Source organism: Nerophis lumbriciformis, linkage group LG01, assembly GCF_033978685.3.
Source record: "Nerophis lumbriciformis linkage group LG01, RoL_Nlum_v2.1, whole genome shotgun sequence".
Classification (NCBI taxonomy): Eukaryota; Metazoa; Chordata; class Actinopteri; order Syngnathiformes; family Syngnathidae; genus Nerophis; species Nerophis lumbriciformis.
The window spans coordinates 68,070,001-68,095,177 of NC_084548.2; the positions used below are offsets into that span (position 1 = coordinate 68,070,001).

Consider the following 25,177-nt stretch of genomic DNA (forward strand, 5'->3'; position numbering starts at 1 on the left):
TACTGCATGGCTCGACTGAATGTACATCGTAGCATTCTTTGTAAATATCAAATATAACACATGGACTTTAATATTATGTTTCAACCACAACATGTCAACTACAAGCACTTTGTGTTGGGAAGTCATCTGTTCCAGGGTCAAACTGTGGCCATCATGAAGGCAATGTCTACGTATACGGGTTGTCTCGATACCAAAATTTTGATACCGGTACCAACATGTATTTCGATACTTTTTGATACTTTTCTAAATAAAGGGGACCACAAAAAATGGCTTTATTTTAGCAAAAAATCTTAGGGTACATTAAACATGTTTATTATTGCAATCAAAGAACGATTGTGTCCTTAAATAAAATAGTGAACATACTAGACAACTTGTCTTTTAGTAGTGAAGTGAATTATATTTATATAGCGCTTTAGTCTAGTGACTCAAAGCGCTTTTACATAGTGAAACCCAATACCTGAGTTACATTTCAACCAGTGTGGGTGGGTAAAGTGTCTTGCCCAAGGACCATACTTGCCAACCTTGAGACCTCCAATTTCGGGGGGTGGGTGCGGGGGGCGTGGTTGGGGCGGGGGCGTGGTTGGGGGTGTGGTTAAGAGGGGAGGAGTATATTTACAGCTAGAATTCACCAAGTCAAGTATTTCATATATATATATATATATATATGTCTTAATAAGGTTATCCAAAAAATAGTGCTCGATACCGTAGTAGAGCGTAATATATGTATGTGTGGGAAAAAAAATCACAAGACTATTTCATCTCTACAGGCCTGTTTCATGAGGGTGGGTACCCTCAATCATCAGGAGATTTTAATGGGAGCATTCGCATACCATGGTTTATATAGGGCACAGAGTGGGTGGGTACAGGCTGGCCTAGGGGCGTGGTGATTGGCTCATGTGTTACCTAGGAGGTGTTTCCGTCTATGGCGGCATGCTGTTACAATTTCGCTGCGCTTGTTGAGGGATGACAGGTCTGGACGGTAAATAATAAACAGTTTCTCTTTCAAGCATAGGTTGCATCTTTTATTACCACTATTGTAAGGTGTGCTGGATGCAAGAATTTGCCATGTTATTGAATATTCAACATTATTGTCTTTGAGGTCCCAAATGTATTTGCTGAGTTCTGTGGTATTTCGCAGGTTTTTGTTCCTGAAAGAAGCCTTGTGATTGTTCCATCTGGTTTTGAATTCTCCCTCGGTTAATCCTACATATGTGTCGGATGTGTTAATGTCCTTGCGTATTACCTTAGATTGGTAGACAACTGATGTTTGTAAGCACCCCCCGTTGAGAGGGCAATCAGGTTTCTTTCGACAGTTACATCCTTTGTTGGTTTTGGAGTCGCTCTGTCTGGGGGTCGACGGTTCATTTGCAATTGTTTTGTTGTGGTTTGAGATGATTTGTCGTATATTGTTCATGCAGCTGTAGCTCAATTTAATGTTGTTCTTGTTGAATACTTTTCTTAGGGTGTTGTCTTTGGGAAAGTGTTTGTCAATCAGATTGAGGAATTTGTGTCCAATGTTCGTTGAGACGTTTTTGCTGTATGGGGGGTTGTACCAGATGATGTCGTTTCGTTTTACGCCAGGAACAATTTCACCCTCACCTATGAACCCACGCCAGGAAACCAGCCAAAAAAGAACAGAAAATGAAACGACATCATCTGGTACAACCCCCCATACAGCAAAAACGTCTCCCGCGACCCCAACGGGAATAAGCGGTAGAAAATGGATGGATGGATGAATTCTAGCTATATATATATATATATATATATATATATGTATGTGTGGGAAAAAAATCACAAGACTACTTCATCTCTACAGGCCTGTTTCATGAGGGGTTCCCTCGATTGAGGGAACCCCTCATGAAACAGGCCTGTAGAGATGAAGTAGTCTTGTGATTGTTTTCCCACACATACATATATTGCGCTCTACTACGGTATCAAGCACTATTTTTTGGATAACCTTATTAAGACATAAATATATATATATATATATATATATATATATATATATAAAATAAATACTTGAATTTCAGTGTTCATTTATTTACACATATACCGTATTTTCCGCACTATAAGCCGCACCTAAAAACCACAAATTTTCACAAAAGCTGACAGTGCGGCTTATAACCCGGTGCGCCTTATATATGGATTAATATAAATATTTATTTTCATAAAGTTTCGGTCTCGCAACTACGGTAAACAGCCGCCATCTTTTTTCCCCGTAGAAGAGGAAGCGCTTCTTCTTCTATGGTAAGCAACCACCAAGGTAAGCACCCGCCCCCGTAGAAGAAGAAGCGCGCGGGTATTACGTTTCATTTCATTTGTGTGTTTACATCTGTAAAGACCACAAAATGGCTCCTACTAAGCGACACGCGTATAACGCAGAATTTAAACTTACATCACAGATGGTGTCAAAAAACAAGTGAAGCACACAAATACAACACTCGCCGTCATTCCGGGTGGATTAACCAAAGGACTCCAACCGCTCGATATTGGTGTCAACAGGGCATTTAAAGCACGACTGCGAACGGCGTGGGAACAATGGATGACCGAAGGCGAACACCCTTCACTAAGACAGGGAGACAGCGCCGGACGACATACGCCAACATCTGCCAGTGGATCGTAAATGCCTGGGCGGATATTTCGGTCACAACTGTGGTCCGAGCTTTCCGGAAGGCAGGATTCACAGAACGAGACGGAGCCGGCCATTTTGGATCCCGTATTCGCCCAACTTTTTAATTCGGACACCGAAGGAGAAGAATTCGAGGGATTTATGAATGAAGAATAACTTCAGAAAGTGAGCGTTATGTTTATTTTGTGTGTTGTGACATTAACGTTCGAGCAACATTATGTTGCTATTGCTCTGCACTATTTTGAATTTTACTATGTTTGTGATTGCACATTTGCACATTACCGTACATTTTGGGAGTGAACAGAGTTGTTAGAACGCTGGTTTTTAATATATTATTAAAGTTTGACTGACCTATCTGACTGTTTTTTTGACATTCCCTTTAGCGCAGTTAGATGTGGCTTATAACACGGGGCGGCTTATAGGTGGACAAAGTTTTGAAATATGCCGTTCATTGAAGGCGCGGCTTATAACCCAGGGCGGCTTATGGTGCGGAAAATACGGTACACACACATAACACTCATCTACTCATTGTTGAGTTAAGGGTTGAATTGTCCATCCTTGTTCTATTCTCTGTCACTATCTTTCTAACCATGCTGAACACCCTCTCTGATGATGCATTGCTGTGTGGCACGCACAAAAGTGCTCTCATCAAATGCACTAGATGGCAGTATTGTCCTGTTTAAGAGTGTCACAACATTGCTGTTTACGGCAGACGGACTGCTTTACTGTAGACGTTCTTTATATTGTGGGAAAGCGGACTCAGGTCCGCATGGAGCTGGAGGGGGCGTGGCCTCCAGCTCCGCCTGAATTTCGGGAGATTTTCGGGAGAAAATTTGTCCCGGGAGGTTTTCGGGAGAGGCGCTGAATTTCGGGAGTCTCCCGGAAAATCCGGGAGGGTTGGCAAGTATGCCAAGGACACTACGGCAGTGACTAGGATGGCGGAGGCGGGGATCGAACCTGGAACCCTCAAGTTGCTGGCAGTGCCACTCTACCAACCGAGCTATACCGCCCCACTTTTTAAACAAACAAACAAAGGCTCCTAATTAGTCTGCTGACGTATGCAGTAACATATTGTGTCATTTATCTACCTATTATTTTGTCAACATTATAAAGGACAATCTGTAAAAAATTATTATTAATCTACTTGTTCATTTACTGTTAATATCTGCTTCTTTTCTGTTTCAACATGTTCTATCTACACTTCTGTTAAAAAGTAATAATGACTTATTCTTCTGTTGTTTGGATACTTTATATTAGTTTCTGGATGATACCACACATTTAGGTATCGATCTGATACCATGTAGTTACAGGATCATACATTGGTCAAAATTTAAGTCCTCATGTGTCCGGGGACGTATTTCCTGAGTTTATGAATATGATATGAATAAAAAAATAAATAAAAAATAAGATTTTGTAATGATAAAAAATATCTTGGTATCATTACAGTGGATGTCAGGTGTAGATCCACCCATGGCATTTGTTTACATTCAGGCGCGCTATCTTTTGAGCTATTGTATCCTCCTACGGTGTGTAGTGAAGCATGTTTAGCTATTCCTCGTCCTCCAGTGATAATACTACTTGCAAGAAACTTACTTTATTTGTCGCCATGGGGACGAGGATTAGTGATTTAGAAGTAGCTAAAACACTGCCGACTGCGGATGGATGTTAGCTGCTAGCCAAGTGAAGTGATTTTAAAATCTATTAACAACAACAATGATTGGTCATAATTGATGTCATAATACATGTTGTGTAAATGGTAAATAAAAAATAAAAATGGTAAATAAAAATAAAATGCAAAGACAAGATATTTGATGTTCACACTGGTAAACTTTGTTATTTTTTTGCAAATGTTAGCTCATTTGGAATTTGATGCCTGCAACATGTTTCAAGAAAGCTGGCACAAGTGGCAAAAAAGACGGACAAAGTTGAAGAATGCTCATCAAACTCTTATGTGGAACATCCCACAGGTGAACAGGCTAATTGGGAACAGGTGGGTGCCATGATTGGGTATAAACGTCGTGCTCAGTCATTCACGAACAAGGACGGGGCGAGGGTCGCCACTTTGTCAACAAATGCGTAAGAACAACATTTCTCAACCAGCTATTGCAAGGAATTTAGGGATTCCACCATCTACGGTCTGTAATCTCATCAAAAGGTTCAGAGAATCTGGAGAAATCACTGCACGTAAGCGATGATATTACGGACCTTTGATCCTTCAGGCGGTACTGCATCAAAAAGCGACATCAGTGTGTAAAGGATATCACCACACATTTCAGAAAACCACTGTCAGTAACTACAGTTGGTCGCTACATCTGTAAGCTCAAGTTAAAACTCTACTATGTAAAGCGAAAGCCGTTTATCAACAACACCCAGAAACGCCGCCGGCTTCGGTGGGCCCGAGTTCATCCAAGAAAAGTGTTCTGTGGTCTGACGAGTCCATGTTTCAAATTGTTTTTGGGAAACTGTGGACGTCTTTTCCTCCGGAACAAAGAGGAAAAGAACCGTCTGGATTATTATACACGCAAAGTGTAAAAGCCAGCATCTGTGATGGTATGGGGGTGTATTAGTGCCCAAGACATGGGTAACTTACACATCTGTGAAGGCGCCATTAATGCTGAAAGGTACATACAGGTTTCGGAGCAACATATGTTGCCATCCAAGCAACGTTTTCATGGACGCCCCTGCTTATTTCAGCAAGACAATGCCAAGCCACGTGTTACAACAGCGTGGCTTCATAGTAAAAGAGTGCGGGTACTAGACTGGCCTGCCTGTAGTCCAGACCTGTCTCCCATTGAAAATGTGAAGCCTAAAATATCACAACGGAGACCCCCGGACTGTTGAACAACTTAAGCTGTACATCAAGCAAGAATGGGAAAGAATTCCAGCTGAGAAGCTTCAAAAATGTGTCTCCTCAGTTCCCAAACGTTTATTGAGTGTTGTTAAAAGGAAAGGCCATGTAACACAGTGGTAAAAATGCCCCTGTGACAACTTTTTTGCAATGTGTTGCTGCCATTTAATTCTAAGTTAATTATTATTTGCAAAAAAAAAAGTCTATTCAATTGAATATAAGTTGAAAAGGATTTGCAAATCATTGTGTTATTTATGAATTACACAACGTGCCAACTTCACTGATTTTGGTTTTGTAATAAAGTCCTGCAATAATTGACCCTTTAAGTGATTACTATAGGAAAACTAAATGCTTTACTTCAAAAGTCAGGATCTTCAGTGTCAAATATCAACTCTCTTACAAAAATAAATATCGTACAAGTGTGTCACAGTAGCTACACAACATTGTTCAAACTTAATTCGCCGTGCCACAAATCAGTCATGCTGTGAAGAAATGTGCATGAAGGCCTGACAGGCCGACAGTTAAAGCTTCACTATGGAACAGGGAGACAGTTAAAGCTACAGTATGCAACAACAAGCCGACAGTTAAAGCTACAGTACGGAACAACAGGCTGTCAAGGAAGACGGTTAAAGCTCAAATATGACAGTTAAAGCTACAGTATGGATAAACAGGCTCTCAAGAGCCGTAGTTAAAGCTGCAGTACGGAACAACAGGCTGTCAAGGAGTATAGTTAAAGTTGCAATATGGATGAATAGTAGATAGTCAAACTTGCAAGCAATTCCTGAAGGAATTGCGCGTGAATGTTCCAATGCTGAAGTTGAACTCCAAAATAACTACCTAATTGTTGAACAGGGTGAATATTTTGAAGTTGGAACGGTTTGAATTGGATAAAAAATGTGGGAGTTGTGGAATTCTTAAAATGTCCCATTATTTTCAATGGGAATTTAACGGAAATTTCCGGAAAAGCGGGAATTTTTTTTTCAAAATGCTAAATATTTTTTGAATGTTGTAAATGAATTGAAATGGTTGGTGTTGAAAGTTTTCAAATTGGTCGAGAAATGTTGATGTAGTAACGTTTATAATTGAGTAATAGTATTACGGATTTCCTGGAATTTTGGGAAAACCCGGAATTTTTATGTATGTATGTATGAATATGTATATATATATATATATATATATGTATATATGTATATATATATATGTATATATGTATGGATATGTATATATATACATATTCATACATACATATATATATATATATATATATATATATATATATATATATATATATATATATATATGTATGAATATATACATATAAACGGAATACAATGATTTGCAAATCTTTTTCAACCCATATGCAGTTGAATGCACTACAAAGACAAGATATTTGATGTTCAAACTCATAAACTTTTCTTTTTTTTTGCAAATAATTAACATAGAATTTCATGGCTGCAACACGTGCCAAAGTAGTTGGGAGAGGGCATGTTCACCACTATGTTACATGGCCTTTCCTTTTAACAACACTCAGTAAACGTTTGGGAACTGAGGAGACACATTTTTGAAGCTTCTCAGGTGGAATTCTTTCCCATTCTTGCTTGATGTACAGCTTAAGTTGTTCAACAGTCCGGGGGTCTCCGTTGTGATATTTTAGGCTTCACATTTTCAATGGGAGACAGGTCTGGACTACAGGCAGGCCAGTCTAGTACCCGCACTTTTTTACTACGAAGCCACGTTGATGTAACACGTGGCTTGGCATTATCTTGCTGAAATAAGCAGGGGCGTCCATGGTAACGTTGCTTGGATGGCAACATATGTTGCTCCAAAACCTGTATGTACCTTTCAGCATTAATGGCGCCTTCACAGATGTGTAAGTTACCCATGTCTTGGGCACTAATACACCCCCATACCATCACAGATGCTGGCTTTTCAACTTTGCGCCTATAACAATCCGGATGGTTCTTTTCCTCTTTGGTCCGGAGGACACAACATCGACAGTTTCCAAAAACAATTTGAAATGTGGACTCGCGGGCCACAGAACACTTTTCCACTTTGTATCAGTCCATCTTAGATGAGCTCAGGCCCAGCGAAGCCGACGGCGTTTCTGGGTGTTGTTGATAAACGGTTTTCGCCTTGCATAGGAGAGTTTTAACTTGCACTTTCAGATGTGGCGACCAACTGTAGTTACTGACAGTGGGTTTCTGAAGTGTTCCTGAGCCCATGTGGTGATATCCTTTACACACTGATGTCGCTTTTTGATGCAGTACCGCCTGAAGGATCAAAGGTCTGTAATATCATCGCTTACGTGCAGTGATTTCTCCAGATTCTCTGAACCTTTTGATGATATTACGGACCGTAGATGGTGAAATCCCTAAATTCCTTGCAATAGCTGGTTGAGAAATGTTGTTCTTATGCATTTGTTGAAGTGTTCCTGAGGCCATGTGGTGATATCCTTTACACACTGATGTCGCTTGTTGATGCAGTACAGCCTGAGAGATCGAAGGTCACGGGCTTAGCTGCTTATGTGCAGTGATTTCTCCAGATTCTCTGAACCCTTTGATGATATTACGGACCGTAGATGGGGAAATCCCTAAATTCCTTGCAATTGCTGCTTGAGAAAGGTTTTTCTTAAACTGTTCAACAATTTGCTCACGCATTTGTTGACAAAGTGGTGACCCTCGCCCCATCCTTGTTTGTGAATGACTGAGCATTTCATGGAATCTACTTTTATACCCAATCATGGCACCCACCTGTTCCCAATTTGCCTGTTCACATGTGGGATGTTCCAAATAAGTGTTTGATGAGCCTTCCTCAACTTTATGAGTATTTATTGCCACCTTTCCCAACTTCTTTGTCACGTGTTGCTGGCATCAAATTCTAAAGTGAATGATTATTTGCACACACAAAAAATTTTTTTATCAGTTTGAACATCAAATATGTTGTCTTTGTAGCATATTCAACTGAATATGGGTTGAAAAGGATTTGCAAATCATTGTATTCCGTTTATATTTACATCTAACACAATTTCCCAACTCATATGGAAACGGGGTTTGTATTACGTCATAAGTACATTGAATATAATGCATCATAAATAAAATGTAAATACAAAAAAAGCTCCCGTAAAGCACAAACAGAAACTTCCTTGGCGGAGGTAATAATAACTCGAGCATGACAGAATACACACGAGTACACACAAAGTACACGAGTATACACAAAGTACACAACACAAACAAACTCAATGACGTCCATCCTAAAATCCTCCTGCAGCCTTTCAGTGAAAACGCAAAAAAACAAAAAAACATTCTGGCCTGAACTCGTTGTCCTTTCTTCCCTCCACTACCCCCAAACCCCCACCCCCCCTTCTTCTTCATCTTCTTCTTCACGGCGGCCTGCAGAAGGTGAACAAGTACAAAGAAGTAGAAAGAAAAAAAAAGGATCGCAGCTTTTCCGATTCTTCCTTGCTTATTAACTGTCGTTTGTCCGGGAGGAGGTTTGTCCTTTCTTTAACTCCTCTCTCGCTTTCTCATGGAAATCAGCCTGCTGCTGCTTCATCCTCATCATCATCCTCCTCCTCCTCCTCCTCCTCCTCTGCCCACAGTGGGAGCAAAGAATTGTGGGTTGTTTTTTTTTCCCAGCTCAAACAAACACGGGCAGTACATCAAAGGGACAAACTTCTTTCTTTTTTTTTAATTCGACCTCCGACCACTAGGGGCGCACGAGCAGCATCAGCAAAGACAGTAAGAGAGAAGAAGAGTGGATCAATTGCCTGTGACAGTACTGACATTTTTAATGACTGATATTTCACTGACGTGCTTTTATTTTGAAGGCGTGAATTTACAGGCTACATCACAGGTGTCAAAGTCAAGGCTTAAGGACTAGATCTGCGCCACCACGCCATTTAAAGTGGCCTGTGACTGTACTGACATTTTTAATGACTGATATTTCACTGACGTGCTTTTATTTTGAAGGCGTGAATTTACAGGCTACATCACAGGTGTCAAAGTCAAGGCTTAAGGACTAGATGTGGGTCACCATGCCATTTAAAGTGGCCCATAACAGTATTGAAATTTTTAATAACTGATCATTTACTGACATGCTTTTATTTTGAAAGCTTGACTTTACAGGATACATCCCAGGCATCAAAGTCAAGGCTTGAGGACTAGATCTGTGCCGCTACATAACTTAACGTGGCCTGTGACAGTACTGACTAGATGGGCCACACCATAATTTAAAGTGGCACGTGACAGTATTGATATTTTTAATGACTGATATTTTACTGACGTGCTTTTATTTTGAAGGCGTGACTTTGCAGGCTACATCACAGGTGTCAAAGTCAAGGCTTAAGGACTAGATGTTAGCCACCACGCCATTTAATGTGGGCCGTGACAGTATTGACATTTTTTAATGAGTGATCATTTACTGACATGCTTTTATTTTGAAGGCGTGAATTTACAGGCTACATCACAGGTGTCAAAGTCAAGGCTTAAGGACTAGATGTGGGTCACCACGCCATTTAATGTGGCCCGTGACAGTATTGACATTTTTTAATGAGTGATCATTTACTGACATGCTTTTATTTTGAAAGCGTGACATTACAGGCTACATCACAGGTGTCAAAGTCAAGGCTTGAGGACTACATCTGTTCCGTTACATAACTTAACGTGGCTCGTGACAGTACTGACGTTTTTATGATATTTTACTGACGTGCTTTTATTTTGAAGGCGTGACTTTGCAGGCTACATCACAGGTGTCAAAGTCAAGGCTTAAGGACTAGATGTTAGCCACCACGCCATTTAATGTGGGCCACTACGCCATTTAATGTGGCCCGTGACAGTATTGACATTTTTTAATGAGTGATCATTTACTGACATGCTTTTATTTTGAAGGCGTGAATTTACAGGCTACATCACAGGTGTCAAAGTCAAGGCTTAAGGACTAGATGTGGGTCACCACGCCATTTAATGTGGTCCGTGACAGTATTGACATTTTTTAATGAGTGATCATTTACTGACATGCTTTTATTTTGAAAGCGTGACATTACAGGCTACATCACAGGTGTCAAAGTCAAGGCTTGAGGACTACATCTGTTCCGTTACATAACTTAACGTGGCTCGTGACAGTACTGACGTTTTTATGATATTTTACTGACGTGCTTTTATTTTGAAGGCGTGACTTTGCAGGCTACATCACAGGTGTCAAAGTCAAGGCTTAAGGACTAGATGTTAGCCACCACGCCATTTAATGTGGGCCACTACGCCATTTAATGTGGCCCGTGACAGTATTGAAATTTTTTAATGAGTGATCATTTACTGACATGCTTTTATTTTGAAGGCGTGAATTTACAGGCTACATCACAGGTGTCAAAGTCAAGGCTTAAGGACTAGATGTGGGCCACCACGCCATTTAATGTGGCCCGTGACAGTATTGACATTTTTTAATGAGTGATCATTTACTGACATGCTTTTATTTTGAAGGCGTGAATTTACAGGCTACATCACAGGTGTCAAAGTCAAGGCTTAAGGACTAGATGTTGGCCACCACGCCATTTAATGTGGGCCGTGACAGTATTGACATTTTTTAATGAGTGATCATTTACTGACATGCTTTTATTTTGAAGGCGTGAATTTACAGGCTACATCACAGGTGTCAAAGTCAAGGCTTAAGGACTAGATGTGGGTCACCACGCCATTTAATGTGGCCCGTGACAGTATTGACATTTTTTAATGAGTGATCATTTACTGACATGCTTTTATTTTGAAAGCGTGACATTACAGGCTACATCACAGGTGTCAAAGTCAAGGCTTGAGGACTACATCTGTTCCGTTACATAACTTAACGTGGCCCGTGACAGTACTGACGTTTTTAATAACTGATATTTTACTGACGTGCTTTTATTTTGAAGGGGTGACTTTACGGGGCGACACTACAGGTGTCAAAGTCAAGGCTTAGGGACTAGATGGGCCACACCATAATTTAAAGTGTGGCCCGTCACGTGACAGTATTGACATTTTTAATGACTGATCATTTACTGGCATGCTTTTATTTTGAAAGCTTGACCTTACAGGATACATCACAGGTGTCAAAGTCAAGGCTTGGGGGCTAGATCTGGGGCGTTACATAACTTAACGTGGCCTGTGACAGTACTGACGTATTTAATGACTGATATTTTACTGACGTGCTTTTATTTTGAAGGGCGTGACATTACGGGATATGCTACAGGTGTCAAAGTGGAATGTTTGAAAAGGTTTGATCAAGGGAAATTAGTCAAACAGCGAACAACAGTAAGTATGATAAACACCTATCTATTATTAACCTTGCGCTGTCTTTAAGTTGAAGTAGAGTGGTAATTATTTTTGGCAACAGCTAGTGGCCACAAAAATGCATTAGTCAGGCTAAATCGCTTGTATCTGAGGTTGTATCAGACATTTTACATGCGAGCCAATATCCTCCATCCATCCATCCATCCATTTTCTACCGCTTGTCCCTTTTTGGGGTCGCGGGTACTTGTTTATTTATATCAAAACAATATTGTCACCTGGACTTAAGATTTCATAACGAGATATCAATTAGTGAAAAATATCATAAATGTCAGGCAGTTAAAAATGTAGGCAAATAGGCTAGACTGTGTGGCTAGGCTAATAGGCTAGCATTCAGCCTAACTAAAATAATAGGCTAGCTTTTAGCATGTCTGGGCTAAAAGACTAGACTGCGTGGCTAGGCTAATAGGCTAGCCTTTAGTGTGGCTAGGCTAATAGGCTAGCTTTAAGTGTGGCTAAGCGAATAGGCTAGACTGCGCGGTTAAGCTAATAGGATAGCCTTTAGCGTGGCTAGGCTAATAGACTAGCATTCAGCCTAGCTAGAATAATAGGCTAGCTTTTAGCATGTCTGGGCTAAAAGTCTAGACTGCGTGGCTAGGCTAATAGGCTACCTTTATGTGTGGCTAAGGGAATAGGCTAGCCTGTGTGGCTAGGCTAATAGGCTAGCCCGCGTGGCTAGGCTAATAGGCTAGCATTCAGCCTAGCTAGAATAATAGGCTAGCTTTTAGCATGACTGGGCTAAAAGTCTAGACTGTGTGGCTCGGCTAATAGGCTAGCCTTTAGCGTGGCTCGGCTAATAGGCTAGCTTTAAGTGTGGCTAAGCGAATAGGCTAGACTGCGCGGTTAAGCTAATAGGCTAGCCTTTAGCGTGGCTAGGCTAATAGGCTAGCTTTAAGTGTGGCTAAGCGAATAGGCTAGACTGCGTGGTTAAGCTAATAGGCTAGCCTTTAGCGTGGCTCGGTTAATAGGCTAGGCTAATAGGCTAGCCTGCGTGGCTAGGCTAATAAACTAGCATTCAGCTTAGCTAGCACAATAGGCTAGCTTTTAGCATGTCTGGGCTAAAAGTCTAGACTGCGTGGCTAGGCTAATAGGCTACCTTTATGTGTGCCTAAGCGAATAGGCTAGACTGCGTGGTTAAGCTAATAGGCTAGCCTTTAGCGTGGCTAGGCTAATAGGCTAGCATTCAGCCTAGCTAGGCTAATAGGCTAGCTTTTAGCATGTCTGGGCTAAAAGACTAGACTGCGTGGCTAGGCTAATAGGCTAGCCTTTAGTGTGGCTAGGCTAATAGGCTAGCTTTAAGTGTGGCTAAGCGAATAGGCTAGACTGCGCGGTTAAGCTAATAGGATAGCCTTTAGCGTGGCTAGGCTAATAGACTAGCATTCAGCCTAGCTAGAATAATAGGCTAGCTTTTAGCATGTCTGGGCTAAAAGTCTAGACTGCGTGGCTAGGCTAATAGGCTACCTTTATGTGTGGCTAAGGGAATAGGCTAGCCTGTGTGGCTAGGCTAATAGGCTAGCCCGCGTGGCTAGGCTAATAGGCTAGCATTCAGCCTAGCTAGAATAATAGGCTAGCTTTTAGCATGACTGGGCTAAAAGTCTAGACTGTGTGGCTCGGCTAATAGGCTAGCCTTTAGCGTGGCTCGGCTAATAGGCTAGCTTTAAGTGTGGCTAAGCGAATAGGCTAGACTGCGCGGTTAAGCTAATAGGCTAGCCTTTAGCGTGGCTAGGCTAATAGGCTAGCTTTAAGTGTGGCTAAGCGAATAGGCTAGACTGCGTGGTTAAGCTAATAGGCTAGCCTTTAGCGTGGCTCGGTTAATAGGCTAGGCTAATAGGCTAGCCTGCGTGGCTAGGCTAATAAACTAGCATTCAGCTTAGCTAGCACAATAGGCTAGCTTTTAGCATGTCTGGGCTAAAAGTCTAGACTGCGTGGCTAGGCTAATAGGCTACCTTTATGTGTGCCTAAGCGAATAGGCTAGACTGCGTGGTTAAGCTAATAGGCTAGCCTTTAGCGTGGCTAGGCTAATAGGCTAGCATTCAGCCTAGCTAGGCTAATAGGCTAGCTTTTAGCATGTCTGGGCTAAAAGACTAGACTGCGTGGCTAGGCTAATAGGCTAGCCTTTAGTGTGGCTAGGCTAATAGGCTAGCTTTAAGTGTGGCTAAGCGAATAGGCTAGACTGCGCGGTTAAGCTAATAGGATAGCCTTTAGCGTGGCTAGGCTAATAGACTAGCATTCAGCCTAGCTAGAATAATAGGCTAGCTTTTAGCATGTCTGGGCTAAAAGTCTAGACTGCGTGGCTAGGCTAATAGGCTACCTTTATGTGTGGCTAAGGGAATAGGCTAGCCTGTGTGGCTAGGCTAATAGGCTAGCCCGCGTGGCTAGGCTAATAGGCTAGCATTCAGCCTAGCTAGAATAATAGGCTAGCTTTTAGCATGACTGGGCTAAAAGTCTAGACTGTGTGGCTCGGCTAATAGGCTAGCCTTTAGCGTGGCTCGGCTAATAGGCTAGCTTTAAGTGTGGCTAAGCAAATAGGCTAGACTGCGCGGTTAAGCTAATAGGCTAGCCTTTAGCGTGGCTAGGCTAATAGGCTAGCTTTAAGTGTGGCTAAGCGAATAGGCTAGACTGCGTGGTTAAGCTAATAGGCTAGCCTTTAGCGTGGCTCGGTTAATAGGCTAGGCTAATAGGCTAGCCTGCGTGGCTAGGCTAATAAACTAGCATTCAGCTTAGCTAGCACAATAGGCTAGCTTTTAGCATGTCTGGGCTAAAAGTCTAGACTGCGTGGCTAGGCTAATAGGCTACCTTTATGTGTGCCTAAGCGAATAGGCTAGACTGCGTGGTTAAGCTAATAGGCTAGCCTTTAGCGTGGCTAGGCTAATAGGCTAGCATTCAGCCTAGCTAGGCTAATAGGCTAGCTTTTAGCATGGCTGGGCTAAAAGTCTAGACCACGTGGCTAAGCTAATAGGCTAGCATTTAGCGTGGCTAGGCTAATAGGCTAGCTTTAAGTGTGGCTAATCGAATAGGCTAGACTGTGCGGTTAAGCTAATAGGCTAGCCTTCGTGGCTAGGCTAATAGACTAGCATTCAGCCTAGCTAGAATAATAGGCTAGCTTTTAGCATGTCTGGGCTAAAAGTCTAGACTGCGTGGCTAGGCTAATAGGCTACCTTTATGTGTGGCTAAGGGAATAGGCTAGCCTGTGTGGCTAGGCTAATAGGCTAGCCCGCGTGGCTAGGCTAATAGGCTAGCATTCAGCCTAGCTAGAATAATAGGCTAGCTTTTAGCATGTCTGGGCTAAAAGTCTAGACTGTGTGGCTCGGCTAATAGGCTAGCCTTTAGCGTGGCTCGGCTAATAGGCTAGCTTTAAGTGTGGCTAAGCGAATAGGCTAGACTGCGTGGTTAAGCTAATAGGCTAGCCTTTAGCGTGGCTCGGTTAATAGGCTAGGCTAATAGGCTAGCCTGCGTGGCTAGGCTAATAGACTAGCATTCAGCCTAGCTAGAATAATAGGCTAGCTTTTAGCATGTCTGGGCTAAAAGTCTAGACTGCATGGCTAGGCTAATAGGCTAGCATTTAGCATGGCTTGGCTAATAGGCTAGCTTTAAATGTGGCTAAGCGAATAGGCTACACTGCATGGCTAAGCTCATAGGCTAGCCTTTAAGTGTGGCTAAGCGAATAGGCTACACTGCATGGCTAGGCTAATAGGCTAGCCTTTAGCGTGGCTAGCCTAATAGACTAGCATTCAGCCTAGCTAGAATAATAGGCTAGCTTTTAACATGTCTGGGCTAAAAGACTAGACCGCGTAGTTAGGCTAATAGGCTAGCATTTAGCGTGGCTAGGCTAATAGGCTAGCATTTAGCGTGGCTCGGCTAATAGGCTAGCTTTAAGTGTGGCTAAGCGAATAGGCTAGACTGCGCGGTTAAGCTAATAGGCTAGCCTTTAGCGTGGCTAGGCTAATAGGCTAGCATTCAGCCTAGCTAGGCTAATAGACTAGCTTTTAGCATGGCTGGGCTAAAAGACTAGACTGCGTGGCTAGGATTATAGGCTAGCCTTTAGCGTGGCTAGGCTAATAGGCTAGCATTTAGCGTGGCTAGGCTAATAGGCTAGCATTTAGCGTGGCTCGGCTAATAGGCTAGCTTTAAGTGTGGCTAAGCGAATAGGCTAGACTGCGCGGTTAAGCTAATAGGCTAGCCTTTAGCGTGGCTAGGCTAATAGGCTAGCATTCAGCCTAGCTAGGCTAATAGGCTAGCTTTTAGCATGGCTGGGCTAAAAGACTAGACTGCGTGGCTAGGATTATAGGCTAGCCTTTAGCGTGGCTAGGCTAATAGGCTAGCATTTAGCGTGGCTAGGCTAATAGGCTAGCATTTAGCGTGGCTCGGCTAATAGGCTAGCTTTAAGTGTGGCTAAGCGAATAGGCTAGACTGCGCGGTTAAGCTAATAGGCTAGCCTATAGCGTGGCTAGGCTAATAGGCTAGCATTCAGCCTAGCTAGGCTAATAGGCTAGCTTTTAGCATGGCTGGGCTAAAAGACTAGACTGCATGGCTAGGATTATAGGCTAGCCTTTAGCGTGGCTAGGCTAATAGGCTAGCATTTAGCGTGGCTAGGCTAATAGGCTAGCATTTAGCGTGGCTCGGCTAATAGGCTAGCTTTAAGTGTGGCTAGGCTAATAGGCTAGCATTTAGCGTGGCTAGGCTAATAGGCTAGCATTTAGCATGGCTAGGCTAATAGGCTAGCTTTAAGTGTGGCTAAGCGAATAGGCTAGACTGCGCGGTTAAGCTAGGAGGCTAGCCTTTAGCGTGGCTAGGCTAATAGGCTAGCATTCAGCCTAGCTAGGCTAATAGGCTAGCTTTTAGCATGGCTGGGCTAAAAGACTAGACTGCGTGGCTAGGATTATAGGCTAGCCTTTAGCGTGGCTAGGCTAATAGACTAGCCTTTAGCATGGCTAGGCTAATAGGCTAGCTTTCAGTGTGGCTACGCTAATAAGCTAGACTGCGTGCGTGGTTAAGCTAATAGGCTAGCCTTTAGCATGGCTAGGCTAGCCTCTTAGGCTAGGCTAGTTTCGATGAGAAAGCAAAAAAAGTTGTTTTTTTTATTGATTTGTGTTACCACAGCAACATACTAAACCACACAAACAAACTGATGCTATTCATAGTGTATTCTTAAAAAAATATTCAAAAGTGAGTATTTGAGCTACGTTAGCAGATGCAGCTAGTTAAAGCTAGAAGTACTACATACATACATACATACATACATACATACATGTAATGTACTTCATTTTAAAGCATCAACATTAACATAGCAGGTGCAAAAACAAACAAAAAATGCTTGTATTCTTGTACCGGGTCACAAGTTGCTAGGCAGATTTCGTGCAACACAATGAATCCAAAGTAATAAATATGAAAACCCCTATATGCTGTTTCCGTGGCAACATGGGGATGAGCACAAAGAGAAAGGACAGGGAGAGTCGGCAAATATATGTAGTCAAAACAACAAAGACATCTTTATAAGAACAACATTATTGATTTGTTTCCCATAGGAAATAAAATGTGTCCATCAAGTCAAGATTATAAAGAGATTTAAGTCACATTCTTAACTGTCAAAAAAACGTAAAAAGGACATTTTACTTGTTAGTTTTCAATGACTGATATTTTACGGACGTGCTTTTATTTTGAAGGCGTGACTTTACGGGGCCACATTGCAGGTGTCAAAGTCAAGGCTTAGGGACTAGATGTGGGCCACCATGTCATTTAAAGTAGCCCGTGACAGTACTGACATTTTTAATGACTGATATTTTACCGACGTGCTTTTATTTTGAAGGCGTGACTTTAAGGGGCTACATCACAGGTGTCAAAGTCAAGGCTTGGGGACTAGATGTGGGACACCATGTCATTTAAAGTAGCCCGTGACAGTACTGACATTTTTAATGACTGATATTTTACTGAGGTGCTTTTATTTTGAAGGCGTGACTTTACGGGCTACATCACAAGTGTCCAAGCAAAGGCTTGGGGACCAGATCTGGGCCGCGACATCATTTAAAGTAGTCTGTGACAGTACTGACATTTTTAATGGCTGATATTTTACCTACGTGCTTTTATTTTGAAGGCGTGACTTTAAGGGGCTACATCACAGGTGTCAAAGTCAAGGCTTGGGGGCTAAATCTGGGCTGCAACATAATTTAAAGTGGACCCTGACAGTATTGACATTTTTAATGACTGATATTTTACCGACATGCCTTTATTTTGAAGGCGTGACTTTACGGGGCCACGTTGCAGGTGTCAAAGTCAAGGCTTAGGGACTAGATGTGGGCCACCATGTCATTTAAAGTAGCCCGTGACAGTACTGACATTTTTAATGGCTGATATTTTACCGACGTACTTTTATTTTGAAGGCGTGACTTTAAGGGGCTACACTACAGGTGCCAAAGTCAAGGCTTAGGGACTAGATGTGGGCCACCATGTCATTTAAAGTGGCCCGTGACAGTACTGACATTTTTAATCAGTGATATTTTACCGACGCGCTTTTATTTTGAAAGCGTGACTTTACGGGCTACATCACAGGTGTTAAAATCAAGGCTTGGGTGCTAGATCTGGGGCGCTACATAATTTAAAGTGGCCTGTGACAGTACTGACATTTTTAATGACTGATATTTTACCGACGTGCTTTTATTTTGAAGGCGTGACTTTAAGGGGCTACATCACAGGTGTCAAAGTCAAGGCTTGGGGGCTAGATCTGGGCTGCAACATAATTTAAAGTGGCCCCTGACAGTATTGACATTTTTAATGACTGATATTTTACCGACGTGCTTTTATTTTGAAGGCGTGACTTTACGGGCTACATCACAGGTGTTAAAATCAAGGCTTGGGTGCTAGATCTGGGGCGCTACATAATTTAAAGTGGCCTGTGACAGTACTGACATTTTTAATGACTGATATTTTACCGACGTGCTTTTATTTTGAAGGCGTGACTTTAAGGGGCTACATCACAGGTGTCAAAGTCAAGGCTTGGGGGCTAGATCTGGGCTGCAACATAATTTAAAGTGGCCCCTGACAGTATTGACATTTTTAATGACTGATATTTTACCGACGTGCTTTTATTTTGAAGGCGTGACTTTAAGGGGCTACATCACAGGTGTCAAAGTCAAGGCTTGGGGGCTAGATCTGGGCTGCAACATAATTTAAAGTGGCCCCTGACAGTATTGACATTTTTAATGACTGATATTTTACCGACGTGCTTTTATTTTGAAGGCGTGACTTTACGGGGCCACGTTGCAGGTGTCAAAGTCAAGGCTTAGGGACTAGATGTGGGACACCATGTCATTTAAAGTAGCCCGTGACAGTACTGACATTTTTAATGACTGATATTTTACTGAGGTGCTTTTATTTTGAAGGCGTGACTTTACGGGCTACATCACAAGTGTCAAAGCAAAGGCTTGGGGACCAGATCTGGGCCGCGACATCATTTAAAGTAGTCTGTGACAGTACTGACATTTTTAATGGCTGATATTTTACCGACGTGCTTTTATTTTGAAGGCGTGACTTTAAGGGGCTACACTACAGATGCCAAAGTCAAGGCTTAGGGACTAGATGTGGGCCACCATGTCATTTAAAGTGGCCTGTGACAGTACTGACATTTTTAATGACTGATATTTTACTGACGTGCTTTTATTTTGAAGGCGTGACTTTACGGGCTACATCACAGGTGTTAAAATCAAGGCTTGGGTGCTAGATCTGGGGCGCTACATAATTTAAAGTGGCCTGTGACAGTACTGACATTTTTAATGACTGATATTTTACCGACGTGCTTTTATTTTGAAGGCGTGACTTTAAGGGGCTACATCACAGGTGTCAAAGTCAAGGCTTGGGGGCTAGATCTGGGCTGCAACATAATTTAAAGTGGCCCCTGACAGTATTGACATTTTTAATGACTGATATTTTACCGACGTGCTTTTATTTTGAAGGCGTGACGTTACGGGCTACATCACAAGTGTCAAAGTCAAGGTTTGGATGCTAGATCTGGGTGGCAATATCATTTAATGTGCCCTGTGACAGCACTGACATTTCTAATGACTGATATTTTACTGACGTGCTTTTATTTTGAAGGCGTGACTTTACGGGCTACATCACAGGTGTTAAAATCAAGGCTTGGGTGCTAGATCTGGGGCGCTACATAATTTAAAGTGGCCTGTGACAGTACTGACATTTTTAATGACTGATATTTTACCGACGTGCTTTTATTTTGAAGGCGTGACTTTAAGGGGCTACATCACAGGTGTCAAAGTCAAGGCTTGGGGGCTAGATCTGGGCTGCAACATAATTTAAAGTGGCCCCTGACAGTATTGACATTTTTAATGACTGATATTTTACCGACGTGCTTTTATTTTGAAGGCGTGACGTTACGGGCTACATCACAAGTGTCAAAGTCAAGGTTTGGATGCTAGATCTGGGTGGCAATATCATTTAATGTGCCCTGTGACAGCACTGACATTTCTAATGACTGATATTTTACTGACGTGCTTTTATTTTGAAGGCGTGACTTTACGGGCTACATCACAGGTGTTAAAATCAAGGCTTGGGTGCTAGATCTGGGGCGCTACATAATTTAAAGTGGCCTGTGACAGTACTGACATTTTTAATGACTGATATTTTACCGACGTGCTTTTATTTTGAAGGCGTGACTTTAAGGGGCTACATCACAGGTGTCAAAGTCAAGGCTTGGGTGCTAGATCTGGGCTGCAACATAATTTAAAGTGGCCCCTGACAGTATTGACATTTTTAATGACTGATATTTTACCGACGTGCTTTTATTTTGAAGGCGTGACTTTACGGGGCCACATTGCAGGTGTCAAAGTCAAGGCTTAGGGACTAGATGTGGGACACCATGTCATTTAAAGTAGCCCGTGACAGTACTGACATTTTTAATGACTGATATTTTACTGAGGTGCTTTTATTTTGAAGGCGTGACTTTACGGGCTACATCACAGGTGTCAAAGCAAAGGCTTGGGGACCAGATCTGGGCCGCGACATCATTTAAAGTGGCCCATGACAGTATTGACATTTTTAATGACTGATATTTTACCGACGTGCTTTTATTTTGAAGGCGTGACTTTAAGGGGCTACACTACAGATGCCAAAGTCAAGGCTTAGGGACTAGATGTGGGCCACCATGTCATTTAAAGTGGCCCGTGACAGTACTGACATTTTTAATGACTGATATTTTACTGAGGTGCTTTTATTTTGAAGGCGTGACTTTACAGGCTACATCACAGGTGTTAAAGTCAAGGCTTGGGTGCTAGATCTGGGCTGCAACATAATTTAAAGTGGCCCCTGACAGTATTGACATTTTTAATGACTGATATTTTACCGACGTGCTTTTATTTTGAAGGTGTGACTTTATGGGCTACATCACAGGTGTCAAAGTCAAGGCTTAGGGGCTAGATCTGGGCCACAACATAATAAAATATCAAATAAATTTAAGAAAATACTGATAAATAGAAAAAAATTACTTTATAGCAACAAAAACTGAAAATAAATTACGGGAAAAAGTTGGCTTTTTATAGTTAGTCGTTTTTTCTTTCGTGTTTGTTTGTGTGAAAATGCACAAACAATCACTTTAAATACTCATAATTATGACAATATTAAACTATTTGTAAAAACACATAAAAACAAGCTTCAAAATAGATCAATTAAAACATATATATAATAATAAAATTGAAAAAATTAAATGTATAGCATCAAACACTTATTGATGAGTTTATTTGTTGACTTAACCTTTTAAAATAATAATTAAATATAATGAACCATTTTTGTATTTTTTTCTTCAATTTTAAAAAGAAATTAACGGGAAAAAAGTTCGATTTTTATAATTGTTTTTTCTTTCGTGTTTGTTGGTGTAAAAATGCATACAAAAACAAGCTCAAAAATAGATCAAATAAATTAAAAAATACTAATAAAATAGAAAAAAAATGTACTTTATAGCAATAAACACTAAAAAGAAATTAAGGGGGAAAAAGTTGGCTTTTTAAAATGAGTCGGTTTTTTCTATAGTGTTTGTTTGTGTGTGCGCTTGAGGAGCATCTTCGCTACACGTCTTGAAGTCGACAGTGTCGTATTAGTACTTATACAGCTATAACCGAATGAGACACACTTTGGCTTCTTTTTACACTTGAACAACTGTGAAAAATGTTCAAACGTGACTTAAAACACTGCCTTATAAGATAATAAAGTATTTATAATGAACACAGCTCGACCCTGGAACGGACTATTTTATTACTGTAAAAATGCACAAATAGTGCATTTAAATAGCCATAACTATAACAAATGAAATATTAAAAATAGAAAAAAAAATCTGAATTTTACACTTTATCAAATATTAATTCAATATTATGACCCATATTTGTATTTTTTTCTTCAAATATTTCAAAAAGAAATTAAATTAAATTAAATTAAATAAAAAAAAATGTTGTGTAAAAATGCACAAGATTAAACTATTTGTGGAAAAAAAATACATTTAAAACAAGCTTCAAAATAGATCAAATAAATAAAATAATAATAATAAAATAGAAAAATATTAATTTATAGCAACAAACACTTATACTTATTCATGTATTTGTTGACTAAACCTTTTAAAATAATAATTGAATATCATGAACAATTCTTGTATTTTTTTCTCTAATTTTAAAAAGAAATTAACAGGAAAAAAGTTGGCTTATTATAGTTAGTTGTTTTATTCCATAGGGTTTGTTCGTGTGAAAATGCACAAATAATCACTTTAAATACCCATGGTTATGACAAGATTAAAGCATTTGTAAAAAATACATTCAAAACCAAGCTTCTAAGTAGATCAAATAAATAAAAAATAATAATAAAATTGAAAAAATATATTTTATTTTATTTTTCCCCCCCTGAAGTTTACACTACAGCTATAGCAACAAACACTAATATTGACAGCTTGACCCTGGAACAGACTATTTCGATCAGCGGCGTAGTTAAAATAAAAAAAATAATACAACGTTAACGACACGTTTGGTACACGAGTACACGCAGAATATTGCAGTACTGCCGGACACATCGCTACATGATATTAGAGGAATATGATATTATATACCATACGAGCCTCCATGACATTCTACCTCTCAAATTCTTGGACGTGGTTTACTGCTTCCAAGGAAAAGCTCGCACGCATGCGCACCGAGCCGAGAGGAACAAAAACATCCGAGGAGCCGCAAACACCACACATGAGGAGGAGGAGGAGGAGGAGGAAGAGCACGGTTATGAACATATAATAGTGTACATGAAACTGCATATGAAACGTGCAAACATGACATACACAATAGGAAGTCGCAAACGTGCCGTGAACACATCTCCACGCTCCATGTGACACTTGAACGCACCATCAACAAACTCGTTCACACAACTTACACTCTTTTTTTTTTTTTTTTTTTTTTTTTTTTTAAACACACTCCTAAAATGGCTGCACTTGCATCGGAATAACAACCATAACACGCCACCCGAATAAATCTGGCGTGGCTGTTAAATGTCCACGCACTACGTGCGGGAAAAGCCGCAAAAAAAAAAAAAGTGACGCAAAAAAAAAAAAAAAAAAAAAAAAAAAGCCCATAACAAGTTATACATAACCAGCACGTCGACGTCAAAAGTTGCGTAAAAGTGCTTCCAAACACGCACAGCAAACACAACACACACACACACACACACATATAAAAAAGTAGTTTACCCACCAAAAAGTTTCCAGCGCCGCATGAAGCCAACTTTCACATGAAGCCACCAAGCGAGAAAAGCGAGAGAGAAAGTCCAAACACTCCGAGCTCGATGTCGTTCTTGGTGTTTTGTTTTTTGTGTGGGGGGGGGAAAGTAGATATTTGTGGCCTGGGAGTGAATGTCTCTCCTCAGGCTGCAGCGCAGCAATGGGCGCTAAGCTGGCTGCAGCTGTGACGTCATCGCACTCACACAAACTTTTTTTTTTTAACACACAGGGACATTTTTTTTTTTTGTTAATGATGTTTTTTGGTTTTGACTTCCACCCTCTTCATCAAAATATGTTTACTCAAAAATAATAAAACATAGTCACGAGAAAATGATTTGTTTTATATTTATACATATAAAAACAAGCTTCAAAATTGATCAAATAATACATAAATAATAATAATAAAATAGAAAAATATAAATGTACTTACATGTATTTGTTTATTTCTTGACTAAAACTTTTAAAATAATAATTAAATATTATCAACTATATTTGTATTTTTTCTTAAATTTTTTTTAAAAAGTAATTAAACGGGAAAAAGTAGGCTTTTTATAGTGAGTCGTTTTTTCTATAGTGTTGCTTGTGTAAAAAATGCCCAAATAATCACTTTAAATACCCATAATTATGACAAGATTAAAGTATTTGTAAAAATAAATTTAAAAACAAGCTTCAAAATAGATCAAATGAATAAATAAAAACTAATAAAATTGAAAAGAAATTAAATTTATAAAAACAAACGCTTATATTTATTTTTTTATTTGTTGACAAAAACTTTTGAAATAATAATTAAATATCATCAACCATATTTGTATTTTTTCTTCAATCATTTTAAAAAGAAATTAACGGTAAAAAAGTTGGCGTTTTATAGTGAGTCGTTTTTTTCCCATAATTATGACAAGATTAAAGTATTTGTAAAAATACATTTAAAAACAAGCTTCAAAATAGATCAAATAAATAAAATAAATAAATAAATACAAATTTAAATTTATAGCAACAAACACTAATATGTATTTGTTTATTTGTTGACAAAAACTTTTGAAATAATAATTAAATATCATCAACCATATTTGTATTTTTTCTTCAATCATTTTAAAAAGAAATTAACCGGAAAAAAGTTGGCTTTTTTTATTGAGTCATTTTTTCTATAGTGTTTGTTTGTGTAAAAATGCCCAAATAATCACTTTAAATACCCATAATTATGACAAGATTAAAGTATTTGTAAAAATACATTTAAAAACAAGCTTCAAAATAGAACAACTAAATAAATAAAAAAGAATAAAAAATTTTTTTTTTAAGTAAATTTATAGCAACAAACACTTATATTTATTTGTTTATTTGTTGACAAAAACTTTTGAAATAATAATTAAATATCATCAACCATATTTGTATTTTTTTTTCAAAAATTAAAAAAAAAAATTAATCGGAAAAAAGTTGGCTTTTTATAGTGAGTCGTTTTTTTCTATAGTGTTTGTTTGTGTAAAAATGCACAATAATCACTTTAAATACCCATAATTATGACAAGATTACAGTATTTGTGAAAATACATTTAAAAACAAGCTTCAAAATAGGTCAAATGAATAAATAAAAACTAATAAAATAGAAAAAGGGTCAATTTATAGAAACAAACACTTATA

General features: G+C 39.8%; 1 protein-coding gene across 1 annotated transcript in view; it reads right to left on the reverse strand.

Annotated features, from left to right (window-relative positions):
* Positions 1-23,681, reverse strand: part of plagl2 (pleiomorphic adenoma gene-like 2) — a 114,823-nt gene extending 91,142 nt beyond the window's left edge. Inside the window, exon 1 of the mRNA XM_061924923.1 lies at positions 23,518-23,681. The gene's annotated coding sequence lies outside the window, so the exon portion shown is untranslated. The remainder of the gene's footprint in view (positions 1-23,517) is intronic.
* Positions 23,682-25,177: the final 1,496 nt, after the last annotated feature.